Source organism: Zophobas morio, unplaced genomic scaffold (assembly GCF_036711695.1).
Source record: "Zophobas morio isolate AGI-343-1 ecotype UQ-CSIRO unplaced genomic scaffold, CSIRO_AGI_Zmor_V1 ptg000024l, whole genome shotgun sequence".
NCBI lineage: Eukaryota > Metazoa > Arthropoda > Insecta > Coleoptera > Tenebrionidae > Zophobas > Zophobas morio.
This window is the reverse complement of record NW_026972129.1, coordinates 11625496-11642384: the sequence shown is the minus strand read 5'-3', so window position 1 is coordinate 11642384 and position 16889 is coordinate 11625496. Positions and strand designations below refer to the sequence as shown.

The 16889-nt window shown below is 30.9% G+C and overlaps 1 protein-coding gene across 3 annotated transcripts in view; it reads left to right on the top strand.

The window, feature by feature from the left end:
* Window positions 1–828: 828 nt before the first annotated feature.
* Fife (fife) overlaps window positions 829–16889 on the top strand; it is a 295802-nt gene continuing 279741 nt past the window's right edge. For all 3 annotated transcript variants that reach the window (XM_064064184.1, XM_064064183.1, XM_064064186.1), the window contains exon 1: window positions 829–974. The gene's annotated coding sequence lies outside the window, so the exon portion shown is untranslated. The remainder of the gene's footprint in view (window positions 975–16889) is intronic.

Below are 16889 nucleotides of genomic sequence, written 5' to 3'. Positions count from 1 at the left end.
TGATTTTTAAAGCCATTATTGAGTATTATTAATAAAGAAAGGCGGCCGAGGAACATCTCTTCTCTGCACTCACTCGGCGCTCAACCCGAGTTTACTCGAATGAGCGTTTCAGCCCGAAGCCTGACGAATTAGACATTATTCAGTCATCAACGTTCCTGATTCCAGACGATGCAGAAGAGAAGAAGAGAAAATTTGTGGGTTTTATAAAATTTTAGTGGTCGTTTTCATAATGAAATGTCGGATTAAAGAAAGTTCTGACAAATGATCGTAGGAAAATTATGATTTATAGCTTCCATGGAAAATCCTTCTCCATTGTATGCATTACGGCATTGCATTGAGCACATAACTTAACTTGCTGAAACTTTTATCAGTATACGCTCTCTTCTAATGTCATAGCCACTTGAAGCACTGTCTTCCACCTATCACTTTTAGAAATTCCAGACAGTTTTGTTTTCCAAAAAACACATTTCAAACTACGTTTCAGGAACTGCGCTGTCTAAAGCAAGTAATCACAGTCAAGCCGTCCTACCCATCTTGCCGCCTTGTCATTAAGCTTATCATCCAGGAGCTTAAGATCGCGAGAGACTTCGCTCCCTCCAGAAGCCATAACCTTCGTTTTTGTCAGATTACGTGCAAAAAACATGTCGTTCGTAGCTTTTATCACTGATACCGAATCAAATATCCCATTTATGTGTACAACAAGTGTATACATGTCGCGCTGTGACAACGGCGTTCGATGTATCAGCATTGCGCGCGCATTTTAGCCCGGCCACCGTCTACCTACTTGTTACACCGGAGTCTTGTCTGCCTGCTCCGGGCCGTTGGCGGGTCTCGCTCCGGGAGCTTAAAGAAAGTTCGTTTACACGGCTCCAGTTGTGATATGTGCGTGATTGCGTCGTGCTGTGACTCTCTACACTGCAGCTTTTGCTGCCACAGGTTGCTGTTACAGTTGGCTCCAGAAACTGTTGTCTCAGGTACAAGACTTCTTTTTTGAATTTCGATGCTAGCGGCGCTCGCGACTAGTTGAGCGCTTTCTGCAGCTTTTACAGCTTTCATGAGATTCATCTAAGCGGTATGAATGTTTCCTGGAAGACCGGTTATTTTAAATGCCAGTGTAAATCTGATTTACACAAAATAAAATATTATATGGTGGTATATATTAACAAAAAAAAAAACTTACTGATCGATAGTCTGCAAGTGAAGTATCGAAGTTTTCGATGTTTGAGATTGAACAATTCATTAAAAACAAGCAATGAATCAAAAATTTATTGATAATTATCAACAAAGAACGCTACAGGTGTTTTTATATTAAAATTGTATTGCGCTGGACTTTAGTTTGTGCGTAAATTACGAATTAAAAATTGAAATATCGTTTCCAGAGATTTTTTTAAAGTGTAGGGCTGGGTTTCAAAATAATGAACTCTATAAAACAAAGACAAGTCACGTTCGAGATATGTGTTTTAATTTTGTTCAAGCGTTTAGCATTTAATGACTTATTTTATCTGTAAACAAGGTGAAATATATGCTCTTCGCTTATAATTATGGGAGTTGTTTGTTTGCATCGTTTCGTTATTATTTCGCAATGTGGTTTAAACAAAAATTAATCTTCTACATATATATTATTTTTATTTTTTTGAACAGCAAATATTGTTGCCAAAAAATTTACATTTCTGGTCGAATTTTGGAATTCCGAATTCTTTCCCAAGTGTAATTTTTAACATTTGCTTATCTGTGATAACAATAATAATAATTAATAAGATTTTTTTTGTTTTCCGTTACATTTTCTAGATAGCCTTTTGCTACATTAGTACTTCTCCGTCATCAACATACTCTTGAATTTAGTAATCCATTCTTTTCTTCCATCCCCTGGGGAAGTTGCTAAAGATCGTGGAAAAGTGTGACCTGTGTGTTTTTTGCACTTAGTAATCTAAGTTAGAAAAATATAATTAAAAATTGGGCTGACTATAGTTATGAAAATGAGAGAGTTATGTACGACTAGCATTAGCTAAGCAACCCCAGCATAATAATTCCACATTATCCCTTTTCGCCCAAATACTATAAAGTTTACCCTAGTTCCCATTCTTGCACATTCCAGCAACTTAGGTACGATGGATCAACTTAAATGGATTTTATTTTCTTGCCTGGACTTTAAACAGCTTTTATTTTTTTTTCATTTTGACTTCCTTCCATCATTTTTAAGAGACTTTAGTTAAATCTTGTTTAAAATTTATGCATTTTCAATTCTGCCACCATGGATACTTTCACTGGGAAATTTATAAATGAGAATTATGAACATGGTCAATTTTAATTAATGTTTCTTTGTATTAGTAAAAGTTTGCACCTGCTACAGTAAAATATGCAGACGTACATTACATTAAAATAATAAGATATTTCAATTTTTATTAAAGTAAATTAGCACATTAAGAAATTCATGAAAGCTCCAAGAATAAAAAATATTTAATAGCTTTAGATAATGTAGGAGCTAACTAAAAATTCGAGTTGGTATATGAAAAACGTAAAAGCATGTGATGCTAGTCTGTAACACCCATCCGTCAAAATTTATCCTATTGACATTTCCAATTTTATAAACGAATCTCAAAGTCGGACGTAACGTATGGTGTTATATTTTTTCTAATTTAAATGAGAGAATAAGCAATATATTGTGATGGAAATTTTAATATAACGTTTTCTCGAAAAACCCATTCAACATCTTTTTTGTAATTGATCCGATCATTATTTGTAGGACACGTCTCTGAATTTTAAATATTCCTTTGGTGTAACTAATGCCACCCCAAGCCAATAATCCTCAAGCTAAAACGCTTTGAAATAGGGAAACGTATTCAATTTGCACAATATCGTCTTCGACCAGATTTTTCAGATTACGGAAAAGATAAGTATTAGTGTTTTAGATATGCAGACTTCATGATTTTTTTATCTCATTTGTGACTTATGAATCAACATTACTTTAAATATTTTAACATCATTTTAATTCAGTAATAATAATTATATTTATGTTGTTTATCTTATATAAAAATAGCGGATAGTCAGGTGTTGAATTTTGTACTACCCAGTTTCAATGAAGCAATCTCATTGTTGTAAATTTGTCGCTTCTTGACGATATAAGTTTTCAATAAACATTTATACAAGTAATGAAACAACATAAAATGTCAGAGTAAATAAATATTTATGGAGTAATTTTTCAAAAAATTTCCCTCTCTGGCAATGCTTTGGATATTGTTAGCATCCAGAAATCAAGAAAATTATTTATTTGTTTAGTTAATGAAATTATAATTGGATCCCTTATGTATTTTATGATATTTACGTTAATTTCGTAACAATCGCAATTTTAATTAGATCGTAGCGCATTGTCAAGTCCCTGAGCTTCCAAAGCACACACTTTATTCTAATGTTGTGAATTATTAAAAGTTTCATCATTTACGATTAAGTGAGTTACGTTATTACTAAATTAATCTCATTGATTACCTTTTTCTGCTGAAATCAGGCTGCAAGAAATGAATTAATTGACAAGATTATTAGCATTATTGTTAAAAATTTTCTCATCCAGTAATTATAAATTGTCAAGTATTGATTTTGTGAATAAAAAGATCGTTATGTTTTTGTCGACGTTGCGCTAATTTTTATTATCGAAGTCTGTAAAAACGCTGAACATCATTTGTGGGACTGACGTCAAAAAAGTTGCGAGCGTTCTGTTACTGGATAAGTCAATATTAGCGGGTTCAGAAATATTGATGAATTGTCCAAGAATTTGTTATTTTCAGTATTATCGAAGATTATCAGTCAAATAAAGTGAAAAAAATTTATACAAGAAATAGGTAGTTTTGACTAACGTGGACATTTAAGCCATCAATGAAAATAACGTCATCAAGTTGGCGGTCGAAGAGCAAACCGTTTTTGACCGTACGTAATCATTTATCTCTAGTTATCAATACATTAGTTTTAGTTCTGTCAGTTCTTTTCTAAAAATCTAAAATATTAGCTTATTACTCTTTGTTGTTGAAACGTTAAATTTTAGAGATGATGTATTACTTTAGTATTTTTATTGTCAATAATACAACATTGTATCGAGAGAGCAAAAAAAAACACAATCAAATGCAGCTATAGATTTTTGAAGAAATATTTATGAAACAATTTTCCTTTTGACAGTTTACCGTCAATAATCAAAGTGTTTTTGTTGCTGTTTTAACTTAAAACATTGCTTTCCCGAAAATTGCATGGAAATAATATAATTATAATATAATGAAAACTACACCAAAATGAAATTTGTAAACATATAATTCTAAAAATCATTATCGACAGCTTTTCAGATGCAGAAGCTGTTAGTGCTTATTTTGTTGCATTTTAAAATCAGAGATCTGTTTAAGGTGCAGTAAAATGAACAACGCGGTTAAAACGGTGTGAAAGAAATATGTGTATCATAAAGTTAAAGTCTTGGTTTTGAAATCGTCAAAGACCTTTACCTGGAAACAGCGTGATAGATTTTTTACGAGGGTTTATGAATTATTATGGTTACATAAATATATGGATATTTTCGGCAAATTATTTGATTCCATATTATTTTACGCTTTCCTAATCTTGGGTAGAGTTTACAATTTTTTAACACGTTCCATTAAATATTACAAATTAAATAATGTTTATATGATTAGCTGACACCACAACCTCATATTGGACATTAAGTTCCATATGACAAATGTAATGCTGACGATGTGGCAGCAAATAGATTAATTTTTGGTAAATTAAATAAAAAATCTAGTTTGTAATCAAGAGATTGAAAACAGCGTGAAGTAAATTGTCTGAATATTTATTTTTTAGGTACGTTTCAATATTTTAATTTTACGAAATCGTCTAACGGGGTACACATTTGTTCAAGCAGCCGATAAAACAGGGTATACAGCAAGGATGACATAAATCAATAAGATCAAACATCTAAAATCTTTCAATTTCTACTCGCTCCAAATAGTTAACAAAACTGTTGTGAAGTTTTCTATATAGTGCGTTGTAATGACAACAATCACACTTGTTTCAATATTTCACCGTAGACAAGTTTTTAATTTAATTTCAAGTTCTCCAATTTTTTTATGCGAAATTTCAGTACTTTTATTCAACGATCTATTCTTTTTATTACAAAAGAATTTAATTTCTAGGCACAAGTATTTCCAACCTGCAAACTATTTCAAAACGATTCAGTTGTTGTAAAAAATTTAATTAAAACACTGGAGTTATTAAACCTGATATTACTTGCTCCCGACTGAGACATTTTGTCGCTTTGAAAATGAGATACAGGATTACTGCAAACATTACATTTAGCCCCGATTGGGTTAATTGAAATTTGTCCGTTACGTCCTTCATAAGGATTTAGCCATTATTTCTCTATATTGCTGATAAGTTCCACCCCACGTTCATTTCAGGTGGTTGTAAAAAATGCTGAAAATGAAATGCGTTTATACGGAACTTCTTGCATAATAACCGTGCTGTAAATTTTCATTAGGCCTGTGTTAATAACACACAATGTATTGCCTGCGTTTTAAAAATATTGTAACAGTTTATAGGCAGAAGAATGTTAGAATTATTAAACAGTAGGTCATTACTTTGAGATTAAACGATATTATTTTTCTGTTATTAAAAATTCACAGATGTGGTTTCACTAGTGTTTAGCGATAAAATCGATTGGATTGCTTCATTTGAGTGCGAACTAAGTTTTTCCTTTAAGTAAACGTGGTTGTTTTTGGAGAATGAATTTTTAACAACAGTGTGGGGTAAAAATGTTAAAAAATCACACACACACATTTTATTATTGGACGTTAATAATTAATGGTTATTGATTTGTAAGAAGTTATAAAATATTAATAAAAATCGTCAATATAATGTATGTCCAGTGAACTTTAAAAATGTCAGTTTCATTGTTATATTTCACATTTTGCCTCCAGCTGGTATATCGATATATTTATTATGAGTTATGAGGTTATGACTTAGGAGTTACTTTTACTGGTAGGTACTATGTGAAACACAAGATGGAAAATTTACTAAAGTTTAGCATACATAGGTAATAATTTATAGTTTTCGTGATTTTTGGCTACGTATATGTACAAATTTAAAACATGTTAATATTTTTAAGTAATTAACTTATAAACTTTAATGTTGTTTTTGTTTTCAAGCACTTTGTACAAATTTATTATCTTTTATTCTACAGATGACAATGAGGGAAGTAATCAGAAAGTTCAATTTGACGATTGTCCAGGTTTGTATTTTCTGGCGTTTGACAATTAAGAGGAGTCTATCAATTTTTTAAGTCTATATTTTATTTTACATAATATAGGTATCATACAGGTTTCATTAAAAAAAAGCAAATGCAGGTTCAAACAATTTTAAAACCATATTTCTAGTTTGGATGACGACGCATGAATTCGTAAGTCAAATATTTACCATTTCAAACTTGGTTTAACTTGATTTTTGGAAAAACACAACTTGTTCAGGCAAGTTTTTTACAATATCAGTATCTAAACTAATATTCAAACAGCATCCCTGTACAAACTCTGGTTGTGTGTATATTTCTTCTTTATTAAAATTAATAAACGTTTAGTTGATTAAGATCTAAGAAAGTGGAACTTCGCCCCTTCAAAACGTGGAAGCATATACACGTTTCAGAAATTGTCACGATTTATATTAAGCATGCACTTACCAACTCCATTTTATAACATTTCATACGTAAATAAGTTATCAATGTATCACCAACAAAAATAAAATTAATGTACGCTTCGTGGTATGTTTGTCATCCAGAATTCGATCAATATATTCTGAACTAGACAACAAATGGTGTCACAGCGTGGTGTTTATAAACAACATACTCTTTTTTATGAAAGGTAAACAAAACGTAGTTTGCTTTTGGTTTAATGCTTTCAGTGGGATTTTAGTTTTCATTTCATATTTTTTATTTTATGAATGTAGTTGTTATTTGTTCTATTTCAACAATATGTTCTGTGAGACCTTAAATAATTATTCCAAAGTAATTAAACTTAGGGTGCTTTTTATTTAACATATTATATGTACTCAGATATGCAGCAAAGTTAACATATAAATTTAAAATATATATAATTAATGCCAGTTTTGGAAAAGTGAATTGAAAAAAAAATATTCGGCTAGGACCACAATGGCAATTTTTAGTATTTACTGTAAATTAATTTCAGTTAATTAATAAAATTAACTAAATTGTGCCAATGTTCGTTGTAACTTCACTTATTTTTTTTTAATTTTTTCGATATTTTAAAACAATATAAAATTATATATATTTGTACATACCTCACCTTTAGCTTCTCTATTAAACTATTTGTAACAGTACTTTTTTCGGATGCACGTGCTCGTCTAGATTAATATAAAAGTTTCCCTTAAAATCAATGAAACTGAAATTTAATTTAACAACTGGAATCTTAAACATGCGCATTTTTAAAAATAACACCCAATCGATGAAAAGGAAATAATAAACATGATTGTGCAATAGAAATTAAAGTTTAGACGTATCTAATAAGAGAATATAAAAATGCTTGTTAATAATTTGAAGTTTCTTAAAAGCTCTTCTTTCTGGACGAACTTAGGCAAACAAATTTTTCTTTAACCACTCACTTTTGGTGCGCAAATAACATTTTATTTTCATCCAGCCTACTACTCCATCCGCCGCAAAAGGCAATTTTATTGTTTGCAAAGGCGGGATTTTTGGCTGAAATTCTGCAAAATAGCTAGAACTAGAAGGTGAAACGAGTTTAAACAGTACAATGGGGTAGCAAACAATTTGAATTGTAAAACAGATTTCGTCGGTTTACGATCACATATTTACGCAGGAAATTCGGGAGAGAAGGCAATTAAATTCTGGACAGCCAAAATTTGGTTCGAACATAATGTTGGGATTATTATAACTGACAAGGTGAGGGGTAAGAAACCCGGTGGCACGCAATTCCGGGATACAACAACATAGTTCAAGTTTCACCACTCCAAGATAACTGCGGCAGACGGGAGAACTTGTGTTATTGAATTAACTTAGTGATATAATGGAGCAAATGCAAACGCAATTTATTTTAGTGCACGAAATTGAGTTTTCTCGGTATTTTTTTAGCGTGATTCTGGGGCTGAGGGCGTCTATTGCATTTTGTTTACGAGAAAATTGACATATCAGCCCTTTAAGTAAATAAGAAAAATTATCGTGAAATAAATTATGAGCCATTAATGTTTAATTTCGCGAGTAATGAGTTAAGATTCATAACTGTCACAATCGTAATTGCTTCTCATTCTTCAGCTTGTCATTTTAATAAGGAAAAAAGTAACAGAGCACATCCATGTCAAATTAAACACAGCGGAATTGTGGCTCCGTGTTGCCTTTCTAATTACTTTATGTTCAATCAAGAAGTATCTTTAAATTAACTTTACCGACATGAAAATAAACATACCTATTTAATTTTGTACCTCCGAGGGAACGGTTTTAATTAAAAAATGCAAATACATTTCTAGCTTAAAATTATAGCGAACGATTTTTATGCTGAAAAGTTAAATTGAAGGAAAGTCAGCAAAATTACACGATCTGAAAAACGTTCATGGTGATGTTCTGATAACATGTCTGCTAAACGTGAACACTCTGTTGAAGCCACAATATGACCGATTTGTCAACATGTTACCAACCGCTTACCCTTTGTGACGCATTGTTGTGCGAATGGTATCGTATTTCATGGTCTTAGAAAATCGAATTTAATCTAAACCAGCTTTATCAAAGAATGACAGATATCATTGAAATTGACAAATGAGTTAAAAAAAATTAACTTTACAATGGGTCTAATTTACTAAAAGCCAGCTGAGTTATTTCCCTTTGAGCATTCTGCGAGCGCCTTGTATTCAGAGCTTTTGTCCTTTTATGATGGAAAAAAATTCGCTGTGCTTGACAGGATATGCTTCAAAAAATTATGCAAATTGCACATGAAGTGAATTCAGGGATAGCCAGTTTTCAGTATAAATGAAAATGAACTGAAGAGTTAATTAACGTTATTGACGCCGCGAAACGAGGGAAAACACAGTTATTGATGCGAAGACTTAACAGTGTATTGGAAGAGAATCTTCGCTGAGGAAACATCGTAAATTTATTGATTGAGGTTTTTACGAAGCATGTAAAAGTTATACAACGCCGTTAACAGAGACGACCATTTTTACACTGCCGATATATCTAAGCTTATGCCACCATTTTCAAATAAGGGAAGTTTCATTCAACTGATTTAGTGCCATGTAATGTTGTGTTAAACTTTATTTTATGTAATTTGAATTGATTAATAAAATTCAAACATTACGCTCGGAAATATTTTCACGTAGAAATGACTTAATTAATGGGGATGTTTTCGTTCTATAATTTTCTACTGTTGCAATAGTTTAATATAACAAATGGTTTATTATTTTATCCTGAATTTGTTTGATGTCCCCTATTTAATTTGAAAAATCAATTTTCAACTTTTTTATCAAAGTTTAATGACATTTTATGTAGGTATGCTGATTGTTTACAAACTGAAAAAAAAGACCCATATTAAGAAACTAAAATATATTATAATTTCGAAGTTAATAAAATATTTTTAACAAGAAGAATTAAGATTACTATACTGGACATTTTACTTGCGAACAATAACTAACGAAAAAACTGTAGTAGCGTCATTTTAAAAAATATCTGATTAAGTTTTCTCCGTTTTTTATAACAAAAAATACGAAAATGCAAAGTTATTTGTTAATATCTACACATGATTTATTCCTTGGAAATTTGCTCTAAAACTTTTTCTCATACATCAGGTTTTTATTTCCATAGAGATAATTAAACAATGTGCTGTAGTAGAATCTTGGTACAAAACTTATTAATTTTATTAAATAAATAAAACAGTAAATGTTAAAAATGTTGCCAATTTTGATCTAAGCATAAATGAACTCCATCCATGTCGTTAATTTCTTTTACTATTCTCAAAATTAATTTCTCCAAATTGTTGATAGGTGTTCGATAAATACTGTTCCATACAGAACAAGTGTGCAGGAGTGACATTGCTATTTGCCAAAATTTTTTTGTAATTTCTAAAAGCGGTTAGGTTACCTGGAAGACGACTAATCACGTGATTATTATTCCCAGGATTACCTTCAAAGCATATCCGTCGTTGACTATTTTCCAAATATTCCAAAGACCACTTTTTTTAAGATGAAGGAGTCTTAACATAAACATCCGTGGTACTTCATATTCTTATATTTTGGGAATTAATGTAGTAGTAATGAAATGAAGCTTCACCTGTAAAAAGATTTTCTCCAACCCTAGCTGGAAAGTCGGCTTCATGTAATTTTTGCAGACATGTTATTCGACAAGGTAAGAGTGCTAAGTCTTTTCGCAATATTGGTTGACAAGTTCCACATGATAATTCCATTTACTGCACTAAAAATGTCGGAATATCTAAATTCTAAAGGGCTGAACTTTTAATTTAGAATTGCTCATATCAGGGGTCTCAATTCACAAATTCAAATTTTCTAATTTTTTGAAAAATTAGATATGGTGTACTGAACTTTAGGGGCGAGGAAATTCTGTTTAATACCGTAGCCCAATTTATGTATTTGAAGGCACAGATGCATAAATTTTAATTTTATATTCCCTACAGTATATTTAATACTTAATTTTTGGGCCGCTAGACTATTTATTATTTCCATAGCAGCCAGAGTTGGGACCGTATAAATACATCATGTATAAAATCAGTATTTTACATTTGTATTTAATGTATGATACTCAAGGGACTTTTATGCGCACGCATTTATGTATAATATATATTTAAAATAAAAACTGATGGCGACAACAATAACAAGTTTTATTAATAATTGGCAGAAGCGACGAAGTAAAAAAATATATAAAATAAAATTAACGTAACCTATCAACAAAGAAAACAAAATAAAATAAAACTCCAATTAAGTTTCTTTTTAATAAGTTGTTGGCCAAACCTAGCGTGTTTATATAAAAATTAACTGTGGTTCAGTTGGCGGTTTTAGGTTTAACGATAGATTAACTATAAATATTCATTTTATTTTTGTTTGTTGTCGTCTCCGATTTCCTTTTTCGTTTGAATTATATAGGTACTCCTAAATTTTTTTACAATATCTGAACAATTTTTACTCTCATACCTTACATGTAAAATGTTTTGCAAAAAGTGAATCTGTCTTTACAAAGAAATCAGAAAAAATAAAACAGGATAACATAAAAATAAATAATTAAAATGAGAAATCCTGCGAATTTAAATTTTTGGCAGAGGAAAGCCACTTAGTGATTTTGCTTATCATCCTAGAATTTAAGTAAATAATCTTAAATAACTGCCGCACAATTTCCATCGTTACATTGTAAAGACCCTACTCCTCTTACTGCTTGATCTTACTTTCTAAGATTTTAATTTGATTTTGAGTATTATTAATGATAAAGGATCAGAGGAGAAAGAAAGTAATATTAGAGGAAGTTGCTGCGACAGAATTAAATTTATAAAATGGCAGGGGTGCTTTTAAGTGATTATTAGATATCAAAATTAGCTTTGATTTTAAATATTTTAATCTTAGTAAGCGAAGCATGATTAAACGTAATAAATTAAGACGAATTTTCTACGTAGATATCTCGCATTGCAAAGTGATTAGAAAAAAGCTCATTAAGGAAACAAAAGTAACATAAAAGGTCATATAAAAGTTAGATTTACGGTTGCAGAGACACAATTTACAACTTCGGGGGAAAACTGACGAATGTATCAATTTGGCTTTACAGTATGTTCCGGGGTCAGCTAGACCTCTTCTACTTCAGTGCGTTGGAATTTCTGATGAAATGAAAGTTTAAATGCCGCGAAGAGTCTCCTAAGAACATTTGCTAAGGTGCGAATTTCTTTTTCACTTTGTTTTAATTTTAAACATTGTTACGAGTATTTTGTAGACTTAATATATTTTCTCCTTTTCTTAGTAAAAATACTCACTAATGTTAGTAAAGGTAAGTTTGATTTTCTAAATTAGTTTAACTAAACACGCGCACATATTTTACAGTTACAAGTTGACAGTAAGACGTATATGAAAATTGTACATAAAACATCCTAAAATGAAGTTTCGTCAAAGTTGGAAGTATGTATTTGTCTCCTTGTTTTCACTCAGGCTACTAATTGAGTTGATATTTACTAAAAGACAGTTACATCCTAATTAACTCTCTTTGCTGGTCAACCGGATTACAAGTTTGAACAGTCCCTAACTTGTACTTAAGTTGTTATTGAAGCGTTAAAAATTTTCTAGAGAGTTTCGTCTAACTCTCAAGCTTCACCACTGACTGCTGATGTTGGAAACTGTTTAATTACTAAACTAAAATTCTTGGCCTCATTGTATCAAATTTAGTTAACTGACAAGTCGACGCAACCGAACCATCAATAAAAATTAAGCAGAATTTTTTATTTTTATTAGGTGGCTATTTATAACGGAAGCGTACAACATCATTAATCCATCCTTAATTTTTCATTTTTTATAAGTTCATTTTTCAGAAAGATGAGTCTCTCGAAAAGATGGATTAACACTTCAAACTGGAAAGCATTCGTGGCAGCCTTAAATAAATTAAATAAATATTGTATTTGCATAAACCAATCTGTTTATGCGAGTTTCACTATTTCACAATTTTGTTGGAAAGAAGGTAACGTAGTTATGAGTTTAAAAGGTTGTTGCTATCTGCTTTATGATTGCGAGAGTCATGCATTATAGCAATTTTGTTTAGTTCCTTCCCGCTGTATAACTTTGACATTGCATGGCATAAAGTATTATCCGAATTCCTAGACCATATGTAATAAATTATGCTGATGTTAGTGAAGTTGATTTAAGGGAATTCAGTTGTTAGTTACAAACTGGACGTCACGGAAACCAATATCAGATTCTGATTTTGTTAACGTTGATGTTTATCAGAAACCTTTAATAAATCATGGGATTATTTATAATGGAATTAAATTTTACCATTTTCTCTTGGAAAAATGTTTTGTTGCAGACAATTTCAGGTCCACTAAATGAGGTTTAATATGTTTACTTGTCGCACTGTGAGAGCAATACTCACGTAACTCAAAACCAGCGTGTTTTGAGTAATGGTGATTTAAAATTCCCAAGTTCGTATATATTATTTGTATCTTAAATACCAAAGGTTTCGAAATACATTATAGTCGTATTGTCAATCTATTATTAATCGTGTTTTTATTCCTTTAGAGTAGAACCTTCTACTCGTTATAGAAAACAAGAAATTTTGACTTACGTGACTATTGCACTGCTACACCATATCAAATATTTTGGCTTGCGTGTTAATAAATTTAAGACAAGAGCAAACTAGCAACACATTGTAATGAAAAAAAATATAACAAAACACAAAACGATCACAGTATTAATTCATTTAACATCTACATTGACGGGCAAAAAAAACCGGCCACCCTGAAAAATTTCGCAAAACCACTTTAAAACTTAATTTAACTAGTGATCGTTATTTTATTAAAGAATCATTCACTATTGACACATGTTGTACAAATTAGCACAAAAAAGAAGACAATTAAACGCAGAATTAAATTTAATTTAACGAAATAACAGAAACAGACCAAGTACGATATTTTCTTTAAAAAAAACAATAAAGGAGGCTGTTGTTGTAAATAGTGTTTTTCATCATTTGATTATAAGTTTGGCAATTAATAAACGTTTTCACGCGAAAATAATTCCGTTAACTCTTACAGACGTCTTTCAAAGTGTCGCTCTGTTTCTGTTATTTTGTTAAATTAAATTTAATTCTGCGTTTAATTGGCTTCTTTTTGTTGCTGATTTATACCTTATATGTCAATAGTGAATGGTTCTTTAATAAAATAACGGTCACTAGTTAAATTAATAATTTTTAAAGCTTCGTTTTGCGAAATTATTCAGGGTGGAATTTTTTTTTTGCCGGTCAGTGTACCTCGGCTAAATTGTTATAAAATGTGTTATAATTGTATCTAATTCGTTTTTTATACATAATTGATTCAGTCCATCGTATTTTTTTTACGTATTGCTAAAGGACCTTCATAAGTATTGTTTAATCATTTTCATTTAAGTCTGATGCCGCCGTTGTCGTGATGTTCGGGAATTGATTGACTATTATTTCCTGATATACTTCCTTTCTATACGAAGTTAGAAAATTCCATCGGAATTTTTGACAAATTTTAATTTTTTTTATTTCGCTCTAATTAACTTTCCTAGCTTTCCTATTCAAAGAAAAATTGATTTCCATGTTTTCGGTCAATTCTTAACTATGTCAGAAGACATTGTGCATTTGTTGTGTTCAATTTGTACCTAAATTAGTAGGAGTATCAGATTATCAACATCGACTGAAATCTCATAGCTTCATAGCTTACGTGCATTTCACTTTAGTTTTGAGATACGGCAGTCTTGCATTAAGTGCACACGTAATGTTCGGAAATGCAATACTAACATTGTGATGAATTTAAGCATTACGCAACTATTAAAAACCATTTATACTTACATATACTAAAACTAGATTAACTTTTTTATGCATTAATGATAAATTTAAGAATTCGGCAAATTTTGACTTACGTGAGTATTGCTCTCACAGTGCGTTGTGTAGAGTAATATGATATGAATCAGTTAATACTTTTCCTCATTATCGGCACTACATTTTTAAGTTTGTGTTTTCAGTTGAAATATAGTTAAGATGGTGACCAACAACTACATTCGGATAGTTTAAATTCCTATTTAAATGATATTTAACAGTTGTAGAATTTGATCCACAGGATCGCTTTAAATTCTAGTACCGGCAATATTTGTAATGTCAAATCTATGAAAAAAAAGTTTTTTATTGTTCTAGTAAATATTTATTTCCCCCTTCACAAGCCTGTACACACCTTAGTTCTAAATTGTGATTAGTCATAAAAAAAATTAAAGTTGTACGGTTCTTTGAGGATATTTGTATTGTTAAAGAAAAAGATTAATAAGAAAACTGGAATAACTTGGTAACGTTGCATCGGAATTACATCTAGTCTTTGCCATTTCTATTGAAACACCACTTGTTAATCGTAAATTTGGCAACGTTTATATTCAGACGATTTTCTAACTATAAGCCGTTGTCAATCAACCGAAAGCTGTTACCAATTGCTAAATTTTAAGCAAAATCAACAGGCGGTGTTTCAATAAGTAAATTATCGTTATATAAACCCTAGGAACTAATGACCATTTATTAAAGAACCATACCTTTTTAGAGTCTGACTTGTTGTTTCTAATAACTCTAATACCGTGCGTTGATTAATTATTTAGATTAGTAGAGGTCGTGGACGTTAAACTGACAGATTTTGATTGTCTTTGATAGATTTCAGCCGCGCTGCTCTTTGAAACGTCAAACTTACAATTTTTTTGAAAATAAAAATTCTTTGAGGAAACTGTAACAGCACAAAAATATCTAAACAATATCTTAACTGTTTTTGTTCAAGAGTTACAGGACGGTTAACTCCAAGACGAATTTTTTCGACATGACGGTGCCATGGCACATACAACAGTAATTCTTTGATGATAGAGTGATAAGTTTACGTTCAGTTCCTGAGTACCCCCCAAGGTCACCAGATTTAACCCCTCCGAATTACTTCTTGTTCGGTCATCTAAAAAACACTATTTTTAAAACTCCCATTCACATTATGGAAGAACTGAAAGGCAGAATTACCGAAGAGTGTACTCGTATTACTCTTGCTACACTGCAAATGTGTTTGATAACATGAAAAGACGTGTCAATTTATGTATACAGGAGAATGGATACCATTTCCAACAGTTTCTTTAACTTTGTTTTCGCCTTTTATGTAAACTTATTCACAAATCTGCAGAAGTTATTTTTTTTTACTAGTTTTTCTAGTTTTCAACAAGCAAGAGTTAACCTTCGTTTGTAAATTGATTTATGTCAGTATGCAACCAACATTATACATGTGTTTAATTGCATAATCTGAAAAGTATCGTTCAAAATCGCACAGCATTCTTTAATCTAAACAATTAATGAACACACGATAGTTAAAGAGATATCGAGGACCGTGCGCTTAGTGACTCAGCCTGTATGTTTTCACGAATCTTCAGTTTGATGTTTCTTAGAACGTAGAACACAAAAAGGTAGGTCTGTCTGTCGTGTGTTGCAAATTCATTAGTCAGGTCATTTTTTTTTAATGTATAATGAATGTAATGAAATGTCAGCTAATCGAAATGTATTCATTCTTCTCTTCTGAAATAAATGACGTTATCTAATCCATCTGAAGTTCAATCAATATTGTTTTATTTTTCAAAATTGATTATAAGGAGAACCTGAGAAAATTAGTGTTGAACTGATTTATTTTGTCAATTATTATCTTAGAACCAACTCTTGAAACAACTGTTTGATGTTATATTGCACACCTTAAAATTTATTTCCACTGAAAGGCTGATAACGTCATTTCAAAAATTTTTTTAATAAATCTTTATTGGAAAGATCGACACAAGATCATTCGTGTATTACGAGTAGTTGTGCTTCAGAGATATTGAGAAATTCTGTGTATACAATTTTATAAGTTTTTTAGTGGTTCTAATTAGGCACAAATAAAGAAGATTATTGAGAAGCTGTTTCGAATTATGTGAAAATAAATTTCTACGTCAAATAATGAACGACGGTTATTAAATTCCTACTGCAAATTTTGTTGTGGGTGGCAGTTTCATAAAAAAGATATAATCTATCTAAAGCTTTGAAGATAACTCACGTAGGACGTATTTCGTATATTAATAAACTTTAATCACTACTTTTAAAACTGAAAAAATATTTCTTGTCATTTTGCTTCTGATTTTTTTCTCTATTTAATGCT